The sequence below is a fragment of the Papio anubis genome, chromosome 2 (genome assembly GCF_008728515.1).
Source record: "Papio anubis isolate 15944 chromosome 2, Panubis1.0, whole genome shotgun sequence".
Classification (NCBI taxonomy): domain Eukaryota; kingdom Metazoa; phylum Chordata; class Mammalia; order Primates; family Cercopithecidae; genus Papio; species Papio anubis.
In genome coordinates, this window is record NC_044977.1 from 66,003,482 (window position 1) to 66,022,863 (window position 19,382).

The window sequence follows — 19,382 nt, forward strand, 5'->3', positions numbered from 1 at the left end:
TATATAACATAGAAGGAGTAAAATTTACAAAGGCCCTGGGGCAGTAGGATGCTGGCATGTCTGAGAGTAGCAATAGGAGAAGGGTGTGGCCAGAAGAAGCAGGAGCAAGAGGGATGGACAAGATATGGACATTGAGGTCCAAGACAAGGAGGGAGTCAGATCTAGCAAACCTCTGGATCATGGCAGGAACTTTAAGATTGCTTTAAATGTGATAGAATTCATTAGAAGATTGAGCAGACTATGGTATGAACTGACTCACTGGCTGCCGTGTGTTGACTAGACTATCTGTGGGCAAGGGTGAAAGCCACATTACCAAGAAAGACTCAATATGCTAATATAGATCAGTCCATTTCTCTTTACCAATACTAGGTACACTGCTGATATCATAGGCTTTGGTTTTACCTGTTTACCTATAGATTATTTCAACTTGGAGACCATATAAAACCACAGAAAAGTCAGCAGAAGGAGAGTAGAAGCATCAAGAGTCATGAGAGCTTCTGATGCCCTGAGATACAGAAAAAACAAACTTGGTCGACTGTCTGATCCAAGTTTTATACTTTGTGAGGTTTAACTGCCATTAGGAGTGATGCAATGGTGTGCCTGGAAAACCAAAAAATAAAAAGTAGATCTATAGGTTTTGCTAATTTCCAAGGTGTAAATACTCCCACCACAGCCAGTTTCATGCTACCAAAGGGACACCACTGATGCGGAGTCGGGACGAGATATGCACGAGCACTTCTTGCGAAGTGGACAGCAAGCCAGTGGTGCATGAGTGTGAATGCTTCCAGTGGATTTCCTATTATTAGCTTCTTTGAGTGAGTGTCAAACCTTGAGTGCTGGATCATCCACCTCCCATTTCATCTCTTTTGACCCTTGAACTTCTCTTTAAAGGGCTTCCTTGATCGTTCTGGCCTTTCCTTGCTTCCCAGTTATTAGAAACATAAGACACCTACAGGGGATGTCTTGAGGTCTCAGGATAGAATATTTAAAGTACAGCATGTAGGTTCACCCATGTTTTAGTATTAATCTTTTAAAAAATGCCAGTTTTTAATCTTCACATCAGTTCTATTAGATTTACAGATTCATAAACAGATGTAGTTGTTAAAAAGTGGAGAAACAGAATATTCTATTTAGCACACTGACGTTTATAGTACATGTCAAATTGCTTTTAATCAAAACATTAAAAAAATTCATAATGTCTACAAGTCAGAAAAGTTTCCTGGAGTTGTTAACTTTGCATACACAAAAGTATTATATGTTTTAAATGTTATTTTCTATTCAATTATTTTCCAGAAGTAGATGGGTAAGCTTTTAAATTAACTTATCTAACCAGACCACTGAAATTCTCATCTGTAAACAGGGAAGCAGATCCATTGAATGAGAAATGAACTTCAGGACTATCCATTATTCTTGGCAAACTAAATTATAGTCTCTACTCTCTATTTGAGAATCAGTGTTTCACCTGGTTTCAGAAGTGATCAGTAAGAGTGACAAGAAAGAGGAAAAAGAGAAAATCCTTCCTGGGCAAATACTTTCGCATCACTAATGAGATCAAGTCATTAAACCATGAAAAGCATTGTGAAAATCCCTGGGTTGTTTTCAGACAAGTAACATTTTATAAAGTTAAAGATATCTGAGCTTCTAGCAGCCAAAATGGGTATGAGGAAGTTTAGTGCTTGAATTTGCACACTTCAAACTGTCAGCTCCTTCAATGTGGAATGATTATTAACAGTAAGTTCTTAGAAATTTTCCCCTTATATCTTGGCTATTGTGAATAATACTTCAATGAACATGGAAGTGCAGACATCTCTTCAACATACTGATTTCAATTCCTTTGGGTTTATACCCAGTAGCAGGATTGCTGGATCATATGAGAATTCTATTTTTTGTTTGTTTGTTGTTTGAAGACTCTACATACCGTTTCTCATAATAACTGTAGTAATTTACAATGCCACCAACAGTGTATAAGGGTTTCCTTTTCTCCACATCTTCCCAATGCTTATTTCATCTTTTTGGTAATAGCCAATCTAACAGCTGTGGGATGATATCTTATTGTAGCTTTAATTTACATTTTTCTTATGATTAGAGATATTGAGTATTTTTTCACATCTCTGTTGACCATTCATGTGTCTTTTTTGGAGAAATGTCTATACAAGCTAAAAATAAACATTTTATATATTCTCACTACAAAGAAAGATGATAAATATTTAGGATGATGGCGTGGTAATTAGCCTGATTTGATCATCCACAATGTATACATATCTCAATTAAAACATCACCTTGAACCCCATAAATGTATACAATTATTATCTGTCAATTAAAAATATGACTTAAAAAAGTAAGTTCTTAATTTGCAAAAGGATCTCTGCCAATATACCCGCTAATTAAATTACTAATCAGGCAATAATCCCTAATGTTACATTACCTAGAAAATGAAATGACAAGGTCATAATTATCTAAAGCATTACTTTAAAAGACTTGGGGAGAAAAGCTAAGCAAGCCATGGCTCGCTGAAGAGGCGAGATGATATGAGGACATTCAAGTGGCCATAGTTCATTAAATCACCTTCCTGTGCTATTCGGAAAATTGTGTTCAACAGTAACTAGCTCATTTAATACCTGGAGTGGACCATTCAGATGGTTAAACAAATGAGATTCATACAAGCCTCGTCACCCTGTAATTCACATCTCATTTGCTCTTTCCTTTGTGCTAACATCTGCTACATTACTCTTACTATCTGGACAACTCTTGTAAACTCCCCCGCTGAAAACTTGCAAAGCAGTGTTCAGTTTCATTGACGTGATGTATGTTCTGCTATCTCCTTGAAATGGAATGTAGGCAACTTTAAAATGCTGTGTCGCACTTAGACTTTAGGGAACACCTATGACATTTTTTTTATTATTATACTTTAAGTCCTAGGGTACATGTGCACAACGTGCAGGTTTGTTACATATGTATACATGTGCCATGTTGGTGTGCTGCACCCATTAACTCGTCATTTACATTAGGTGTATCTCCTAATGCTATCCTCTCCCCTCCCCCACCCCATGACAGGCCCCAGTGTGTGATGTTCCCCTCACTGTAACGCTGCTTTTCTGAACCCAAAGTCATATTCCTAAGATCTCATGTTATAGAAGTCTAATTCAGCAAAACATTCTTTCACACCCACTGAACACTCTCGCAGTTAGCAAGCATCTGGTATTTCTGATAACCTATGTGCTGACTTTACAAACCCTTCTGAAGCATCAAAATGAATCCATGTGAAAGTACCAAGTCTTTCCATTGTCCCAGAGAATTGCTGACACCTAAATATAGCTCATTCTTGCCTCTTACAACTACCCAAGACATTTGTGGATATCTCTGATAAGCTACCATAGTTTACAAACTGGTAAAGCAGATAGAGACTACAGATATCCTCTAGTAAATGTTAATTAAATGCTTTCTCTTTTACAAGGAAATTTTTAAATCCAAGTGTCTGTTGAGCTACATAGTAAAGAAGGAGGTGAAACATCCCTCTCAAAGATAGATTTTTATAGTTATAGTGGGTCTCCCAGGGTCTTGAAGGCATTCAGATTAGGATGTTTCTGGCTTCCCCAGAAGTGATCCAAACATTGATCTATAAGGCAATTTTATTGAAAAATGCCACAGTTGTGGCTGGCTGGGGCCAGAGTCACAGGCAGTAAAAGAATTTACCAAGAAAGGTAAAGAAAGGCATATTTACTAGAGAAAATACAAAGATACATTGCAAGGGTGCAACAGATAGGACAGCAGAGAAGGGGGTGTCTGCCAAGAGGCAGTGGCCGGAGGGAAGTTTTATAGGGTTGTGCTGGAGGGGACTACCTGCGTAATGAGGTCCTGCTGCTGGGACTACATGCAGAACGAGGTAGTGGGTTGTTTGTGATGACCCGTCTCTCAGAACAATTGTTTCCCCCAACCTGGGGCCCCTTCCTCGTTGTTGCTTACTTAAGGACTCCACAAAAGCAATTTATGCCAACCTGAAATTAAAGTTATTTTCTAACAGATCTTAAGACTCACCTCAAGTATCAATAAAAATTTTAGAAAATTTCCAATAGTTATCGCCATCTTGTTAGGGTGACTACTGCATACTTTTGTCATAATATTGAGAGTCTATTCCAAAGAATGATGATACAAAGATGATTAATAAACATCATTAGCAACTTTAAGAAGCTTTTAACCTCTTTAAGGAGGCAGATGTAAAGCCACATTTTATGGTAATACATGAAGTCCTATGAAGGTTCAGTAAGAGCAAGGGCCATTCCATTATGGCCTCCACTGAGTTCCCAATCCTTATTATAATGCCCATGCATAGTAGTCACTTTGTTAGCATTTGTTGGAGGAAGGAAAACTGGAAGCACAAATGTTTGATCATGAAATACAAACACTGTACATTTTATCCAGACTGGAATTCAGACTGTTTCCTGGAAGGGATTGTGTCTCAATTGGGTGTTAAACCATAAATATAAATTAATTTGGCAGAATAAAATTTAAAAGGGAACTGGGTTTCCGGACAAAGGAAATACCAGAAGCACAGAGTCATGAAGTAGCATCTTGCTTCTGGGAAATAGAAGCAGTTTGGTATTATGATGGAGTGAAGTGTAAAATGAGAAGAGTGGGAGGGGGTGGCTGGAAAAAGAGGAGGAGTCAGAAAAGCTGTTGGATGCCTCTCTAATAGTGAGCCTGGAGCCATGGGGAGGTTTTAGAGAAGGGAGTAATTTGGTATAGCTGCCGTGGTGATAGTTCAGAGCTCTGGCTCTGAGAGGAATAAATCAGTAGGTGACAGATGGCAGGAGGGAGACCTTGAGAGCAGTTATAAAGCTATTGTAAGAGTCTAGGTGAGAGACACAATGATGACAAGAATTAGGACAGTAATTATAGGTATTAGGGTAGCAAAAAAATGGAGAAATATTTAGGTGATATAATCAGCAGGACTTAATAATAGATGGTAGATGAATGAAAAGTACCAGGTAAGGATGTTTTCAATGTGGTCACCTTACCACCAACTGAGTTGGAAAATACAGAAGGAGTAGATTTATGGGGAAAGGTGATGCATCAAGCTCTGGCCATTTTGAATTTAAGAAATGGCCATATGGGTATAGACCATCCAGAAATTGGAAATGGGGGTGTGATGTTCTTGAGAGAGGTCTGAGTTGGAGATACTGTGTTTGAATTCATCTGCGTATCAGTGGTAGGTTAAGCCATGTGAATGATTGATATCACTCAGGGTACTATGTGGAGTGAGAAGAGATAAACCCTAGAGAAAGGCAGAGCAGACAGAGAAGACAGGAGAAAGACCAAGAGGGCAAGGGTAGCTTCTGTAAAGTGTTGTATGATGCATCAGATTCACCCAAAAAGCTGGTTAAAAGCTCTGGTCTAGGCCAGATGTGGTGGCTCACACCTGTAATCCCAGCACTTTGGGAGGCTGAAGTGGGTGGATCACTTGAGGCCAGGAGTTCAAGACCAGCCTGGCCAACATGGTGAAACCCTATCTCTACTAAAAAATACAAAATTAGCCAGGCATGGTGGCAAATGCCTGTAATCCCAGCTACTTGGTAGGATGAGGCCTGTAATCCCAGCTGTAATATGCCTATAATCCTAGCTACTTGGGAGGTTCAAGAATTGCTTGAACCCGGGAGGCAGAGGTTGCAATGAGCCGAGATCGCACCATTGCACTCCAGCCTGGGCAGCAAGAATGAAATTCCGTCTTAAAAAAAAAAAAAGGTTCTGGTCTAGGGTAGGATCCAGGTATCAACATTTTAACCATCTCCCCAAATTATGCTCATCTACATGAGAATTTGAGAATCAGTGTGATATGAAACTTCCAGAAGAAAAGAATAGTTTGATACCAATTTAAAGATAAATTCTTTAGAGGGATATAAATTGTTTCAAGCCTTTTGGAAGACACTTTGACAGTATCTACTCATTAATTCCAATTTCTAGGAATTCATCTCAGAAACATAGCCCCAATATGGACAGAGAGAATCTATACACATCTTCATAGCAGCATTATTTTTATATGGCCAAAGATAGGAAATAATCTAAATGTTGGCAAGTTCAGGAATTCTTAAATTATTTACCATACTTTGCATAGCATCGATAAAGTGAGAAAACACACATAGAAGTTACATAAGAAGTAGAGGACAGACAGTGGGGAAGTGGAAAACAATGAAAGCAGACCATTCTTCTAAGAGGTTTATCTAAGAAGGGAAAGCATAAAAAAGAACCAGGACTAGATGAGGATGCAGGATCAAAGCTGGGTTTTATTTGGGGTGGAAGAGGTTTGAGTGTTGGGTAGAGTGAGTGGAAGAGCAGAGTAGAAATGAAGAAGCAGAAGGCAAAGAGAGAGTGGTAACATTCTCTCTCATCCTCATCTGTATCCCAAGATAACAATTAGAATGGATGTAATATTACTCAGAGTGGCCACTGAATACTTCCTCTTGGCAACACGTGTATGCTGTCTAGGTTTTATAAGAACTTTATTTTCATATTAGGTTGCAAAGAGCTGCTATATTTTATTATCTATTTTTGTAGTAGTATCCCAAGAAGAAAAAGCAAAAGACAGGATTATCTGTGTATTCTCTTCAAAGTTTCAAAGTGCAAACATGGGGTTTTTCAGCACGTTCAGGACAGTATCTGTACTGTGAAATCATGTAAGACACATTAACTAATGCTGGAATAATAGGGTCAAAAAATCCTCTATCCATCCTAATTGCTTAAGGGGATGGGCATCCCATTTTACATGATGTGATTATTGTGCATTGCACGCCTATATCACGACATCTCATGTACCTCCTAAACATGCATACCTACTAGTACTTCCCAAAATTAAAATCAAACATTTACAAAAAATCATCCTCTATCCATTAAAGAGTCACTTCCCTAGCCTTCCGGTATGGCTACTTCCAAAATCAACAATTCTTCAAGAAAATCAGATTCCATGCTTCGTTGCAAAACATTTCTGGAAAAAGTTTATGACTTACGGTTCTAGACCAGAACTTGTTTTCTGTCAAAATGATTATATAACTTTGAACTGCTTTTCTGCTCATAAACATGATCTCATAAAAGTAAATACATAAAACGATGTATCTCTGTAGTCACCCCAATTAATAGTATTGCATAGCCCTGTAAAATCACAGCTATATTCTGACCAATAATATAATATGTTTATATTATGTTATATTAAATGTGGCTCTAGCCATATTTGCCTTCATGGGCCCCTTCCATCATAAAAAAATAAAAGTCATATTTTAAAAGTTTTCTTTGACATTAAAGTTTTTTTAAATTTCATAAGAAATTAAAATGTTTTTATGAGACTCTGTAAAAGTATTGTGGGCCCTCAGCACTGTTCCTACTGTGTCTAATGGAGAAGTTAGCTCTGCATAAAATGGGCATAAATAATGGTAGCCTGTATAAGAATATACAACATATGAAAAATAGAACCCCCAGCCTGGGTAACACAGTAAGACCCTGTCTATGAAAAACAAAACAAAACAAAACAAAAACCCTTAAACTTTAATTTTTAAATTCAAAATGGTGAGTGCCTGTAGCCCTAGTGACTTGGGAAGCTGAGGAAAGAGGATTGCTTGAGCCCAGGAGTTCAAGGCTATAGTGAGCCATGATCACCCCACTGTTCTCCAACTTGGGTGACAGAGCAAGAACTTGTCTGTTAAATAAAAAGAAAAATAGAACCACATCTAAATATTAGTTCCTAGTATTATAAAGCTTACTTAAATATTTGATAAATTTGCTTGCCTTTTTAGAGTATGGATAGAGTTTTTTGCCTGTTTTTCAATAAGAGAAATAAATAGCCCATATCTTTTAGGATCTGATCCTAACAAGGGTGAACTGATGGTTCTTTATTTCTTTCCCTGTGGAGTTGAAGAGGAGGATTTTATATTTCATTTATTAGTTCTCTTCTTCTGTAGCTGCTATTCTCTTAACATCAATGGCACCTTCAAGAAGAAAAGAAATGAAAAGAGGAAAATGCAAATTAAAACAGAAAATATACCATTGCACGATCTATAAATTTGGCAAGAATTTAAAAGTGGTGTAATATGGAGAAGTACTGAGGGATCTGGAACTATCACGCAGAGCTGGTGGGAGAATAGTCTCCATTTAGTGGAGATCCATCTGGCAGTGCTAAGTCTGATCAAGCCTGTGAATGCTGTTAGACATAGAAATTCATGTCTAGCTCCTAGATTCACAGGAGATAATATGCTAGGATGTCCATTGCTGCACTCTGTGGTAGCAGAAAATTGGAGGCAACTTTAGTTTTCTTACTAGGAGAAAGGATGAAGAAATATCTTCTGTACGAGAATAGAATGGTCTTCAACTGTCATAAGTAATGAATTTTAAGCATGACCACATTGATCTTGAAAACAATATTGTGTACAAAAAAGAGATTTGTTTCTTACTGTTTTCACTACTATTCACATAACTTAATATGCAGAAAACAGTATACATTTTCAAGAATCCATACATCTAAATAAATGTTTCCAAGGAGCCATATATCCATATAAATCTGTAAAATATGGATTGGAAGAGCTTTTTAAAAATACACTAGAGAGGATACCTACGTTAAGGAGAGGAAGTTGGAAGTGGAGAAGCATGCAAACGTTAAATAAAACAAAAGAGAAGGCAGAGTGATCATTGTGTCATGAATTAACAAGTGAGCAACTTAAATTCTGAGTACTTTAAACATCAATACAATTTTTAACAGAGCAACATCTTGACTATGTGTAAAAAGTCAGGTTTGCAACTCAAATGCCAATGGGGACTATTGAAAACTGATGAGTGCACACCCCCTCCAAATAAGTACCCACTGCTCAGCTAGAACTCTGACCCCTTTAGAACATGCCAACCTGCAATTGCCATAACTTCTATTTTTTTAAGAAAAAATGTTAATTTTGAGATATTATCTTTCAATCTTAAAACATTGGTTACATTAAAGTGTAATTTTTAAAAGAGGGTACAACTATGAATCTCATACAAACATAAAATTAGTACATGTAAATAAACATAAAATGAGTACATATCAAATATTTTGCTTAATTAATGATGAAAGCAATAAGATGTTATAACTAGCTTATAAGAAATTCCAAATAACAACATATAAATTGTGTGTGTGTGTGTATATCTGTGTGTGTGTGTATAAAATCTGTAATCATGATCGCTGAAATAAATGTGCTCAGTTGGGCGTGGTGGCTCACTCACACCTGTAATCCCAGCTCTTTGAGAGGCCAAGGCAGGTGGATCATGAGGTCAGGAGATCAAGACCATCCTGGTTAATACAGTGAAACCTCCTTTCTACTAAAAATACAAAAAAATTAACCAGGCATGGCGGCATTCACCTGTAGTCCCAGCTACTCAGGAGGCAGAGGCAGGAGAACTGCTTGAACCCGGGAGGCGGAGGTTGCAGTGAACTGAGATGGTGCCACTGCACTCCAGCTTGGGCAACAGCAAGACTCCATCTCAAAAAAAAAAAAAAAAAGCTTAGTACATGTAAATTTGGTCAATATTCATAGAGCAATAATAACTCTGTCTCCATGGGATACAATTTGCATTTTTATGGACAGGAATCTTTTGTGTTATTATTATATTCCACAGCATACAGAGTTACAAAGTAGCTCAAAGACAACAAAAAGCACTGAAACCCTATAGAGTCAGATAGCCCAGGCAATCCCTACTTTTCCATTAGAAAAAAATCCAGTAATGCTTTTGGTCAATTTCTAAGTATTTCACATTTCCCCCATACAATAATGAAATAAATTGAAAATGAGTAACAACTACTGTACAGCACAAATATAAGCTATCTGATGTGCATTTGGCTTCCAAGCCTCCTCCTCTGTTTCTGACATACTATGGAGAAAGAAAGACTAAGCCTTCGTTTTAGTGATGGTCTGTTGTGGGAAGTCAGGGACCCTAAACGGAGGGACCGGCTGAAGCTGCAGCAGAAAATTGTGAAGATTTCATGGACATTCATCAGTTCCCAAAATTAATACTTTTATAATTTCTTATGACTGTCTTTACTGCAATCTCTGAACATAAATTGTGAAGACTTCATGGACATTTATCACTTCCCTAATAATACTCTTATAATTTCTTATGTCTGTCTGTACTTTAATCTCTTAATCCCGTTATCTTCGTAAGCTGAGAGTGTACGTCTCCTCAGGATCACTATTGTACAAATAGATTGTAAAACCTGAAGTCAGTACACCTTAAAAAAAGAACAGAATAACAGTGATTTTCAGGGAACAAGGGAAGATAACCATAAGGTATGACTGCCTGTGGGGTCGGGCAGAATAGAGCCATATTTTTCTTCTTGCAGGGAGCCTATAAACGGACATGCAAGTAGGAGAGATGTCACTGAATTCTTTCCCCAGCAAGGAATACCCTGGGGAAGGAATGCATTCCTGGGGGGAGTTCTATAAATGGCCGCTCTGGGAGTGTCTGTCTTATGCGGTTGAGATAAGGACTGACACCCTGGTCTCCTGCAGTACCCTCAGGCCTACTAGGAATGAGAAATTCCATCCTGGTGAATTCTAGTCAGACCGGTTCTCTGCTCTTGAACCCTGTTTCCTGTTAAGATGTTTATCAAGACAATACGTGCATAGTGGGACATAGACCCTCATCAGTAATTCTAATTTTGTCCTTGCCTTGTGATCTTTATCACGCTTTGGAGCATGTGATCTTTGTGACTTACTCCCTGTTCATATACACACTCCCCTTTTAAAATCCCTAATAAAAACTTGCTGGTTTTGCAGCTAGGGGTCATCATGGTCCTACCAATATGTGATGTCACCCCCGGAGGCCCAGCTGTGAAATTCCTTTCTTTGTACTCTTTCTCTTTATTTTTCAGACTGGCCAACACTTAGGGAAAATAGAAAGAACCTACATTAAAATATTGGGGGCTGGTTCCCCTGATAATGGTCAGAGTTCCTACAAGAACTTTTTAAAACCTCCTTGCCCTCCTATTTAAAAACCCTCCTTTTGTCGTCTTTATATAAAGGCTGGAACCTGCCTTTCAGGTGTAGAAACTGTCAGATAAATGAGTAACAAAAACAGGTGTTATCCACACTGTGTTGTTGGAGGTCAAAAAAAGATATCTCCAAATATGGTACTTTGACATGCAGAGCTAAAGAAGCAGCCTCAAGGTCTCCCTATGACCTTTCTTCAGCTCCTCATCTCTCTGATCCTCTTTCCTGAAGCATCTGGAGAGACTTTCCAGACTTTTCATATCTGACTAAGACAACTTCTTTCCAAAACAAACAAACAAACAAACAAACAAAAAATTGCCTTAAGATCCCCTCCCTAGAAATCTCACCAAATAACCAGGAAAGATTAACCACTGGCGAAGAGAAGACTTGGAGTTATCACCATCCCCAGATAGATTTTTCATCAGTTCTTCTGAGAGCAATTGAGAGATATTACCTAGGGGACTCTATCTGCATAAGTCAACCTCTGTTCCTGTGCAGCTCTGCCCCTCACCTTCCCTCTGAAGTCCCACCCAGTTTTCAAAGATAATTATTTACAAAATAATGTCTGCTTCCTGGATCCATACATTTCTCCCTATAAAGACAGTATTTAAGCTTCAACCATCTGGCCCTCTTTGAGTCTCACACTTTATGTATGGCTCCTGTGTCCATATGTATGTTAAATTTGTATGTCTTTTTCTTTAATCATCTTAAAGTAAGTTCATTTTCAGCAAACCTTTGCTGGGTAGAGGATAAACTTTACCTTGTCCCCTAAAATGTTAAAAAGAATGGCGAATTGGAATGCACACATGACTGCATGCATCTTCAGGGACCTAATTCTTCTAATCAAGCAAATCTTTTCCAATAAGATAACAGCCATTTGCCAGGAGATAGGTCATAGCTTGTAGGAGCTGTGACTAGAGAAACAAGTAGAATAAGTAAATTGAGAAGGCAATCGAACATTTCATGGAGAGCACAGTTTTGAAATTTTTTCCAATCTCTAAGCTGTGGCCTTCCATTTACTTTTTTAATAGTAGGCAGAAACTGTCTGCTACGTTTTTAGCTCCAAAGTCACTTGATCTTTTGCAGAATTTACAATTTTGCAATATGTCATCTAATCATCTTTCTAAATTCAATGAGAATCATTCTATTCATCCGCTTTTGATTACCGCCTAAAGAGGAATGCTTTATCTCTACATGATAACTGGCCCCACATAGCAGAGTAATAAATGCAGTCTGTGATCTGATCTCAGCTTTTTCCAAAAACCTGTGTTGGTATAAATCCTGAGACATTAACCTGAGCTAAGTTAATTGCAGTCTTGAATTTAAAATACCTACTTCACAAGCTTTCTCTCTATGGGGCAATAATTCCTGTGGACTTCAAACCATTTTGTCACAGAGTTAGGTGGGATAGGTGGATATATGATCCAAGTGCCTATTGCCAGAAAAGCTTTTGCCTTGCTATTAAAATAATTTAATACTTGCTTATTTGTGTTAATTTGAATGGTGTGACCTATGGTAGCAGGCATATTTAATCACCAGTACAGAACTTGCTATGTAAAAAGTAAATTTGTTCTGATTTAATGTTTGTCATGAAATGTGTGCCATCAATTTCCCCCAGTGTTTTTGTTTAAATCAGATTCATCTCTGTCTTGGAGAAGGAATGATGTGCAGACAGCTCCAGTGTGCTTTTTCAGCAATATTTTAATTTGGTCTAAAAACAAGGACCCTTTCTGATTTGTTTTTCCATGTTCCTCTCATCACTGGTAGCATTTTTTAAAGCCTATTTAGGGGCCCATCTTGGGTCATTATCAGAACTTTTCACCTGGTTTGACTTTTGGCCTAGAATTGGCATTGCTAATATCTTTATTTGGTATGGCAGGAAAGTTGAACATGGCACAAATGACCCTTTCTAAAAAGCATTCTTCTATAGATTGCTGGGTGCTTCCTGGGATTCCAGATTAGAAGGGCCACCTTTGGGCATGTGTTCTAAACACTACAGTGAAGAGATCCTCCTCTGATTTCAGACGCTCCCATAGGATCAACTTTTATGTTTCTGGAGCAAAAGGTGTCAACTGCTTTCAAAAGAATTATAGTTATTTATAAATTGTAGCTTCCTTAGAATCTTCTCTTTCATGAAGAGTGTAAGGAACCAAATTTGGAAGACTGGGCAATGAATGACTTTTAAAAACAATTAGTTATTTACTAGGTTTGGAAAAAAAAATCAGTACATCTATTTAAAGCAGTTTTTCAACCTTGGCACTATTGGTATTTTAGGCTCTACATTTTGGATCATCCTGTGCATTACAGGATGTATAACAGCATCCCTGGCCTCTACCTATTAGATTCCAGTAGCACACCAGCCTCCAGCAGTGAAAAGGAGGCCTAGCATGACTAGCTCCATTTTGCTTTTAACACATCCCCTTGAAATATACACAATGATACCTTTTAGGTTAACTGCTTTTGCTTATCTCTGCATGTAGGTTGAGCTAACTATAGGAGGAATTTAGTTTATAGTTTAAAGCAAAGATGATAATAGTCCCTTTCCCACAACTAACCCTGCAGGAAATAAGGAGAATGTACACTAAAGTAGCAGTGTTGTGTTAAAGACTACAGGAGCATTGTGCCCTGACCAAGGCCAAAGAAGCTTCACCTGCCCCACCACCCACTCTGACCCTTGCTGCTACCCAGATGTCTGTGCTCATCACTCACCTCTCGATCTCAACCCTCTCGCTCTTCTCCCTTCCCCTAATATAAAAGGAACCTAAAATTCTGTTCATTTAAGACGGTTCTTTAGGACACAAGTACGCCATCTTCTCGGTTTGCTCGCTTTCCAAAATAAAGTCACTTTCCTTGCACCAACACCTTGTCTCTTGACATACTGGCTGCCATGGGCAGAGCAGTACCAGCTTTGGACTCATTTACACTCCCTACTCCTACCTGACGTCCCATTGTGACAACCAAATGTGTCTTCATAAATCAAATTGCACACCCTCCACCCCCTTGATTACAACTGATGTCAAGTCAGGCAGGGTTGTAAAGGGCTGAAAGGGTCATCCTTTATTTCTCTAAATTTGATTCATGAATAATCAGGAATACACCACTTTGAGAAAAAGCAGAGGGAATAACGTACTGGCATCAGTGAAAAATCCATTCTATTTGAACATCAATTTCATACAAAGCACCAAGTTATGATGAATACCATGCAGGCATGTAGTGTGGTTCTGGATGACTCTCTTCTACTTGTTCTTTTGGTATGGTAGGTGTGTCTATCTAGATTCCCCTCTCAGATTGGATAATTTGATTCTAAGCACAAATTTTATAAGTCAATTCCACGGTGGAGAGCAACACTTTTGAGAACAATAACAAATTGATTTTGTCTGCTTTTTTTTTTTTTGCTCTGTTATAAAATTGAATAGAGCTCTCTTAAGAAAGGCCACAGTTGTGAAATCTGTGTCAGATAACAGAGTTGATTTATTTGTATGAACTCATCAGCTCCTCTATTAGATGTGCCAATTAGTCTGAATTCTTCCTCATTATAGAAGATTTCAAGAGTGTAAATATTCTCCCCCAGTTAAAACCCCAAAGATCATCAAACTGAGCATTTATGACGCCTTTTTGCAAACAATGCAGCCATGGTGGCAGCTTAAATAGCTTTCCTGCAGCTTACCTCTTCAGAATACAGAATGCGTTTGTTTAAAAATAAAAATTGTACTTAACTTTAACTTCACCTCTGGGCCCAAGAACATGCTGTAGATTTAAAGATTATTAAGAAAATGATTCAGGTTTGTGCCATTTCTGTTGGTAGACGGCTTTCTGTCCTGAGAGAACCTTGATTTAATGACATTTTTATCTTTCTTAATTATATTCAATTTGTTAAGAAAAATAAAGATGGTAAATTACAGTTTGAAGATTATCTGAGCCTGAGACAGGATTACCTTTCATGATTAACAATCTCGACTTCCTTTCTCAAAAGCCTTCTCTAATTTAGCAGATGCTCCTCTCAGCCAGGAATCAGGAGACAGTGTTAAGATCCAGGGACTTAACCTTTATAGGATTTTAAGCTTTTCTGAAGCCAGCATCAAAGCATCTCCAAGTCCCTTGGCTGGGAAAAAGGAAAGCAGTGACAACTCTTTCTAGTTACCCATGCCTCAAAGGCAGGAAATGGTATCTCAGTGTTTTCTCCACTGAAGCCTTAAGTTTTAAAACCACGGTCTCCTGATCCTCAGCTGACAGGAGCATCCGCTAAATTAGGGAGAGTTTTTAAGAAGGAATGTTGTGATTGTTAGTTGTGAAATGTAATCCCGTCTCGGGCTGTTCTAACCTGCTCAATCAGCGGTCTTTTCTTACCTAATTACACGATTCTAAGAAAATCTAATGAGGTGCTGTCAGATTTACATTGGAATTATTTTAAATGTTATCACAGTAGCCATGGTGATGATATATAAATGGACAAAATGCCAAAGATCTGGAGAAATGTCACAATTACACCCACAGTCGCTCAGCATAGGCATTAAGTCAGCATATTTTAAGCCTTTTGGATCCTCAAGAAAATGGGCTATTTTAGACAGTGAAAAGAAGTAATAAAAGATGGAAACAGTTTAAGTCGCATTACCAAGCTGATCTTTATTTCTTTTTATTAATACTCTAGCAGGAAGAACAGGATTTAGATCTATTCCTTCATTGCTTTTCAGTTCTTCGTGTATTGCTATTTGGCTTTTCAAAGGACTTGTAATATGAGATATCTGATGAAAATTTTAGTTATTGTAATGCTTTCATTATGTTTTCTATAGCTCCTTGGGGCGATGCAACGATGAAGCAACTTTTTACGTGCATTTAGTTTTTAAAAACCTAGAAACAAAATAATTATAATGCTCATTGATCCCAGTTATCGATGAAACTGCCACTTACCAACATGAAGCTAAATTTCACTTTCACAGGGACTCACATAGCTGAGTAACCAAGGAACTGTAAGTATACTTAGCTCCAGTGCTAAGAAAGTTAAGGCACAAACAGACCATTTTTAGAATTTTCCAGGTCCCCAAACACCTTGAGAAAAGATTATTTTCATCTACCCTGATATCCATGACCCAGAAGCGGGTCAGAGCATGCAGTATTTGCCTTTTCTGTAAAGAAACATGTTTTGTCCAGGCATCTTTTTTATAAGGGTGATACAAAATAGGTTCAGCAAATACACTATATATATACAGTGCAACTACAGTTTTAGTCTGTTTGGGCTGCTATAATAAAATACCATAAGCTGGGTGGCTTATAAACAACATTTCTGGAGACTGAGAAGTCTAAGATCATGGTGTCAGCAGATTCGGTGTCTGGGAGGTCATAGCAAAGGCTCCTCACGGTGCCCTCCCTTGGTGGAAAAGGTGAAGCAGCTCTCTGGGGCCTCTTTTACAAGGGGTCTGCTCCCATTCACGAGGGCTCTGCCCTGGTGACCTAATCACCTTCCAAAGGTTCCACCCCCAATACCATCACCTTGGGGGTTAAGATTGCAACATGTGAATTCCAGGGGCACATAAACATTCAGACCATAGCAACTACCCCATCCAGAAAATATGACAAATATTGCTCATTTTTCTTTGCATATTCTTTCCTCATATTTCTTTTCAACCTCACTCTCCACAAAGATTCTAACTATGTGTCAAAGTTGGCATGTAAAAAGAATCTAATCTACCATCCCAGGAGTGGAAGACAATAAACCATATTTAATAGTACATCAACTTTCTGTTTCGAAACGCACTCACAGGCAAAGTCAAATCATTGTTTTTGAAATAGTTTCAGAGTGGATGCATTGTTTCCTCCAATGGTAGCCGTTCACATCTTGTTCTACTTCAGTCGCACTGGAGTTCTGCAATATATAATCTGTGTGTCTCTTTAGTCATGCAGTTATCAGTGATGACCAAATTAGAATGCAAGTCACCAGAGAACAGGTTCTTATCCACAGCCGATTATCTCATTTTAAACACAATTTTAGAAATCTGGTTGAGTTACCAACTTCCCAAAATTTAGAAGCTCAAAAATGTTAGAGGAAGTGCTACTGCAAGGTGGACAAACTGATAAGAGTAAGGCTCACATCAAAAGAAGTGATAGAAAAATATTTTGAATGGATTCAAGGTATCCACTTGTTTAATGTAAGTTATTAAGGGTCTTCTGCCCTTAAATAACTAAGATGATCATTGATAACTAATCATTGCTCTTGATGGTATGCTGTAATTATCAAGAAAAATTTAGATTATGCTTTTTATCAATTGTTTAAAGATACAACAGAATGTTTTTAGAGATTTATCTAAATTCAGGGTCTCCCAATTACAACTTTGTTCCCTGCCTCTCCTATTCTGTTTATCAACTGAACCCTCCCAAGTCCTCATTGGGTCCCTCTTGTTCATTCCATGTGAAGACTTTCTGCTGGGTTTCACTTGCCCTTCTATCAGAACAGAACTTGGAGAAGAATCAGGTTCAAGGGGAGCACCAGTGCTGACAATTAGAAAGAGAGATGAGGTGGAATACTGTCTGATGTAAGACAGCCCAGATTCACAGGGTAGCTCCTCTCCTGAGACCTTGGGCACATTATAATGTTCTTGTTCCTCAGTTTTCTCTTGTGTAAAAAGGTGGGATAATAAGAATACCCACATCAGAATGCTGTGAGCATTAAATATATTTATTAGCTTAGAACAGTACCACAGCCCATATCAATTACCTAAGAAATATTAGCCAACACTATTACTAGGATTGCTATTTTGTTGGTGGTGGAATTATTAATAAACAAAAGACATGATTCTGTTGCCTTTGTCTTTGGATTATAAACTCCATAGAAAGAGGGACCATGTATTTTGCATTCAGCATTATATTCATATTCATGAATACAATAAAGAATGCCAAAGGAAAAGCATGAATAGGAATGAGATGTGAAAAGGTATCCAGGATGAACTTATCTACTTGAGGATTTTTTCTATCAGCCCAGATTCAACTCCTAGCTTTGAAAGCAGACTTTAATCACAGCAATTATCCAAGCATATTGTATAGTAGTATTCATTTATAAATACGGATCTTTCCCTGCAAAAGGAAACTCAAGGGCAAGGAATGTGTCAGATAATTCCTAGAAGGCTAATTGGTTGGTTGAACAAGAGAAAAATAAATAAATCCATTGAAAGTTGTTTATTAATTTAATTTTTAGAAATTTGATTTACATGTGTACGATCTAAATTTCAACCTTCCTAAATTCATCTTCTCGTGTTTCTGAGATCGATTCACACAGGATCAGAAAGTACCACAGACTGGCAAAAGGCACAGCGTCATGCAGGATGCACGATTTTCAATTCCCTGTGCTAGAATTCTTCAGGTGTATGTGTCATTAAAGGGGGAGCATCAAGTTGTGTACTGAGAATTAAGCAAGGTCATATGAACAAGGATACCCATAAAATGAGTTCAAGTAATTACACTAGACAGGGTTTGATTACTCTCTCTGATCCGTTTACCTTTCCTGTAATTCAGAGCCATGCCTGAGAGGGCAGGACTGCCATCAGCCCAAGTTGGTGATGCCAGAGAAGTGAATGATAAACATAATATGTGACATGGCCCCATAACAAACCTGCTGGGAACAGCACTTGAAAACCCATTTCCTAATAATGTCATAGACCCCTTCATTTATTTGTCTTGGTGCCTTTTTCCTTCATCAGGCTGATTGCTGATAAGGATTCACATCCTATCGCAAACATGTCAGTCACTGAAGCCACTGCTGCTTGTTAATGATGTCCAAATCAATATCTTAACAGATTTTTTTTGGTTTTTCAAAAGAGAGGAAGGTTATGAGAAAGATGAGATAACGTGAGTGTATTCATGGCAAAAGGCAGCAAAAAAGTTAGGGAATGATCATGAAGAATGTGTGTGTGTGTGTGGGGGGGGGGGGTGAGGATGGGAATGAGTGTTGAAAAGCACAAAAGGAAGTGGAATAGAAAGCCTAATATGTCAATGCAAAGGTTATGAATACCAACCAGGAGAAAATCTTCTGATAGTTAAGGTGAAAGCTCTTTTAAAATAGTTAACTTGAAGCGAATAAAGGTAACCAAGCAGGAGTCTTTCCCCTGGAATTTTAGTAATTTCTAAAGCAAACACTTGGCTTGTTCTTTATTTCTCCACACAGTGCACATGTATCCACATGCTGGGCTATTTTTTGTGGGAAGTGCACCAGAGCTCTGTTCCAGAATTGCCTGCTCAAAATTATACACTTTGGAGCGGCTTTCCAAAACAACTGTTTTAAAGAGATGCCAGGAAATTTTCTCTGAAATTCTGGTGTAGTTGGATCTTATGGTTCTTGGTACATTTGAATGGGCTTCAAAGGAAATTTCCCCAAGTGGCCCTCATGTTCTTTTCAAGGAG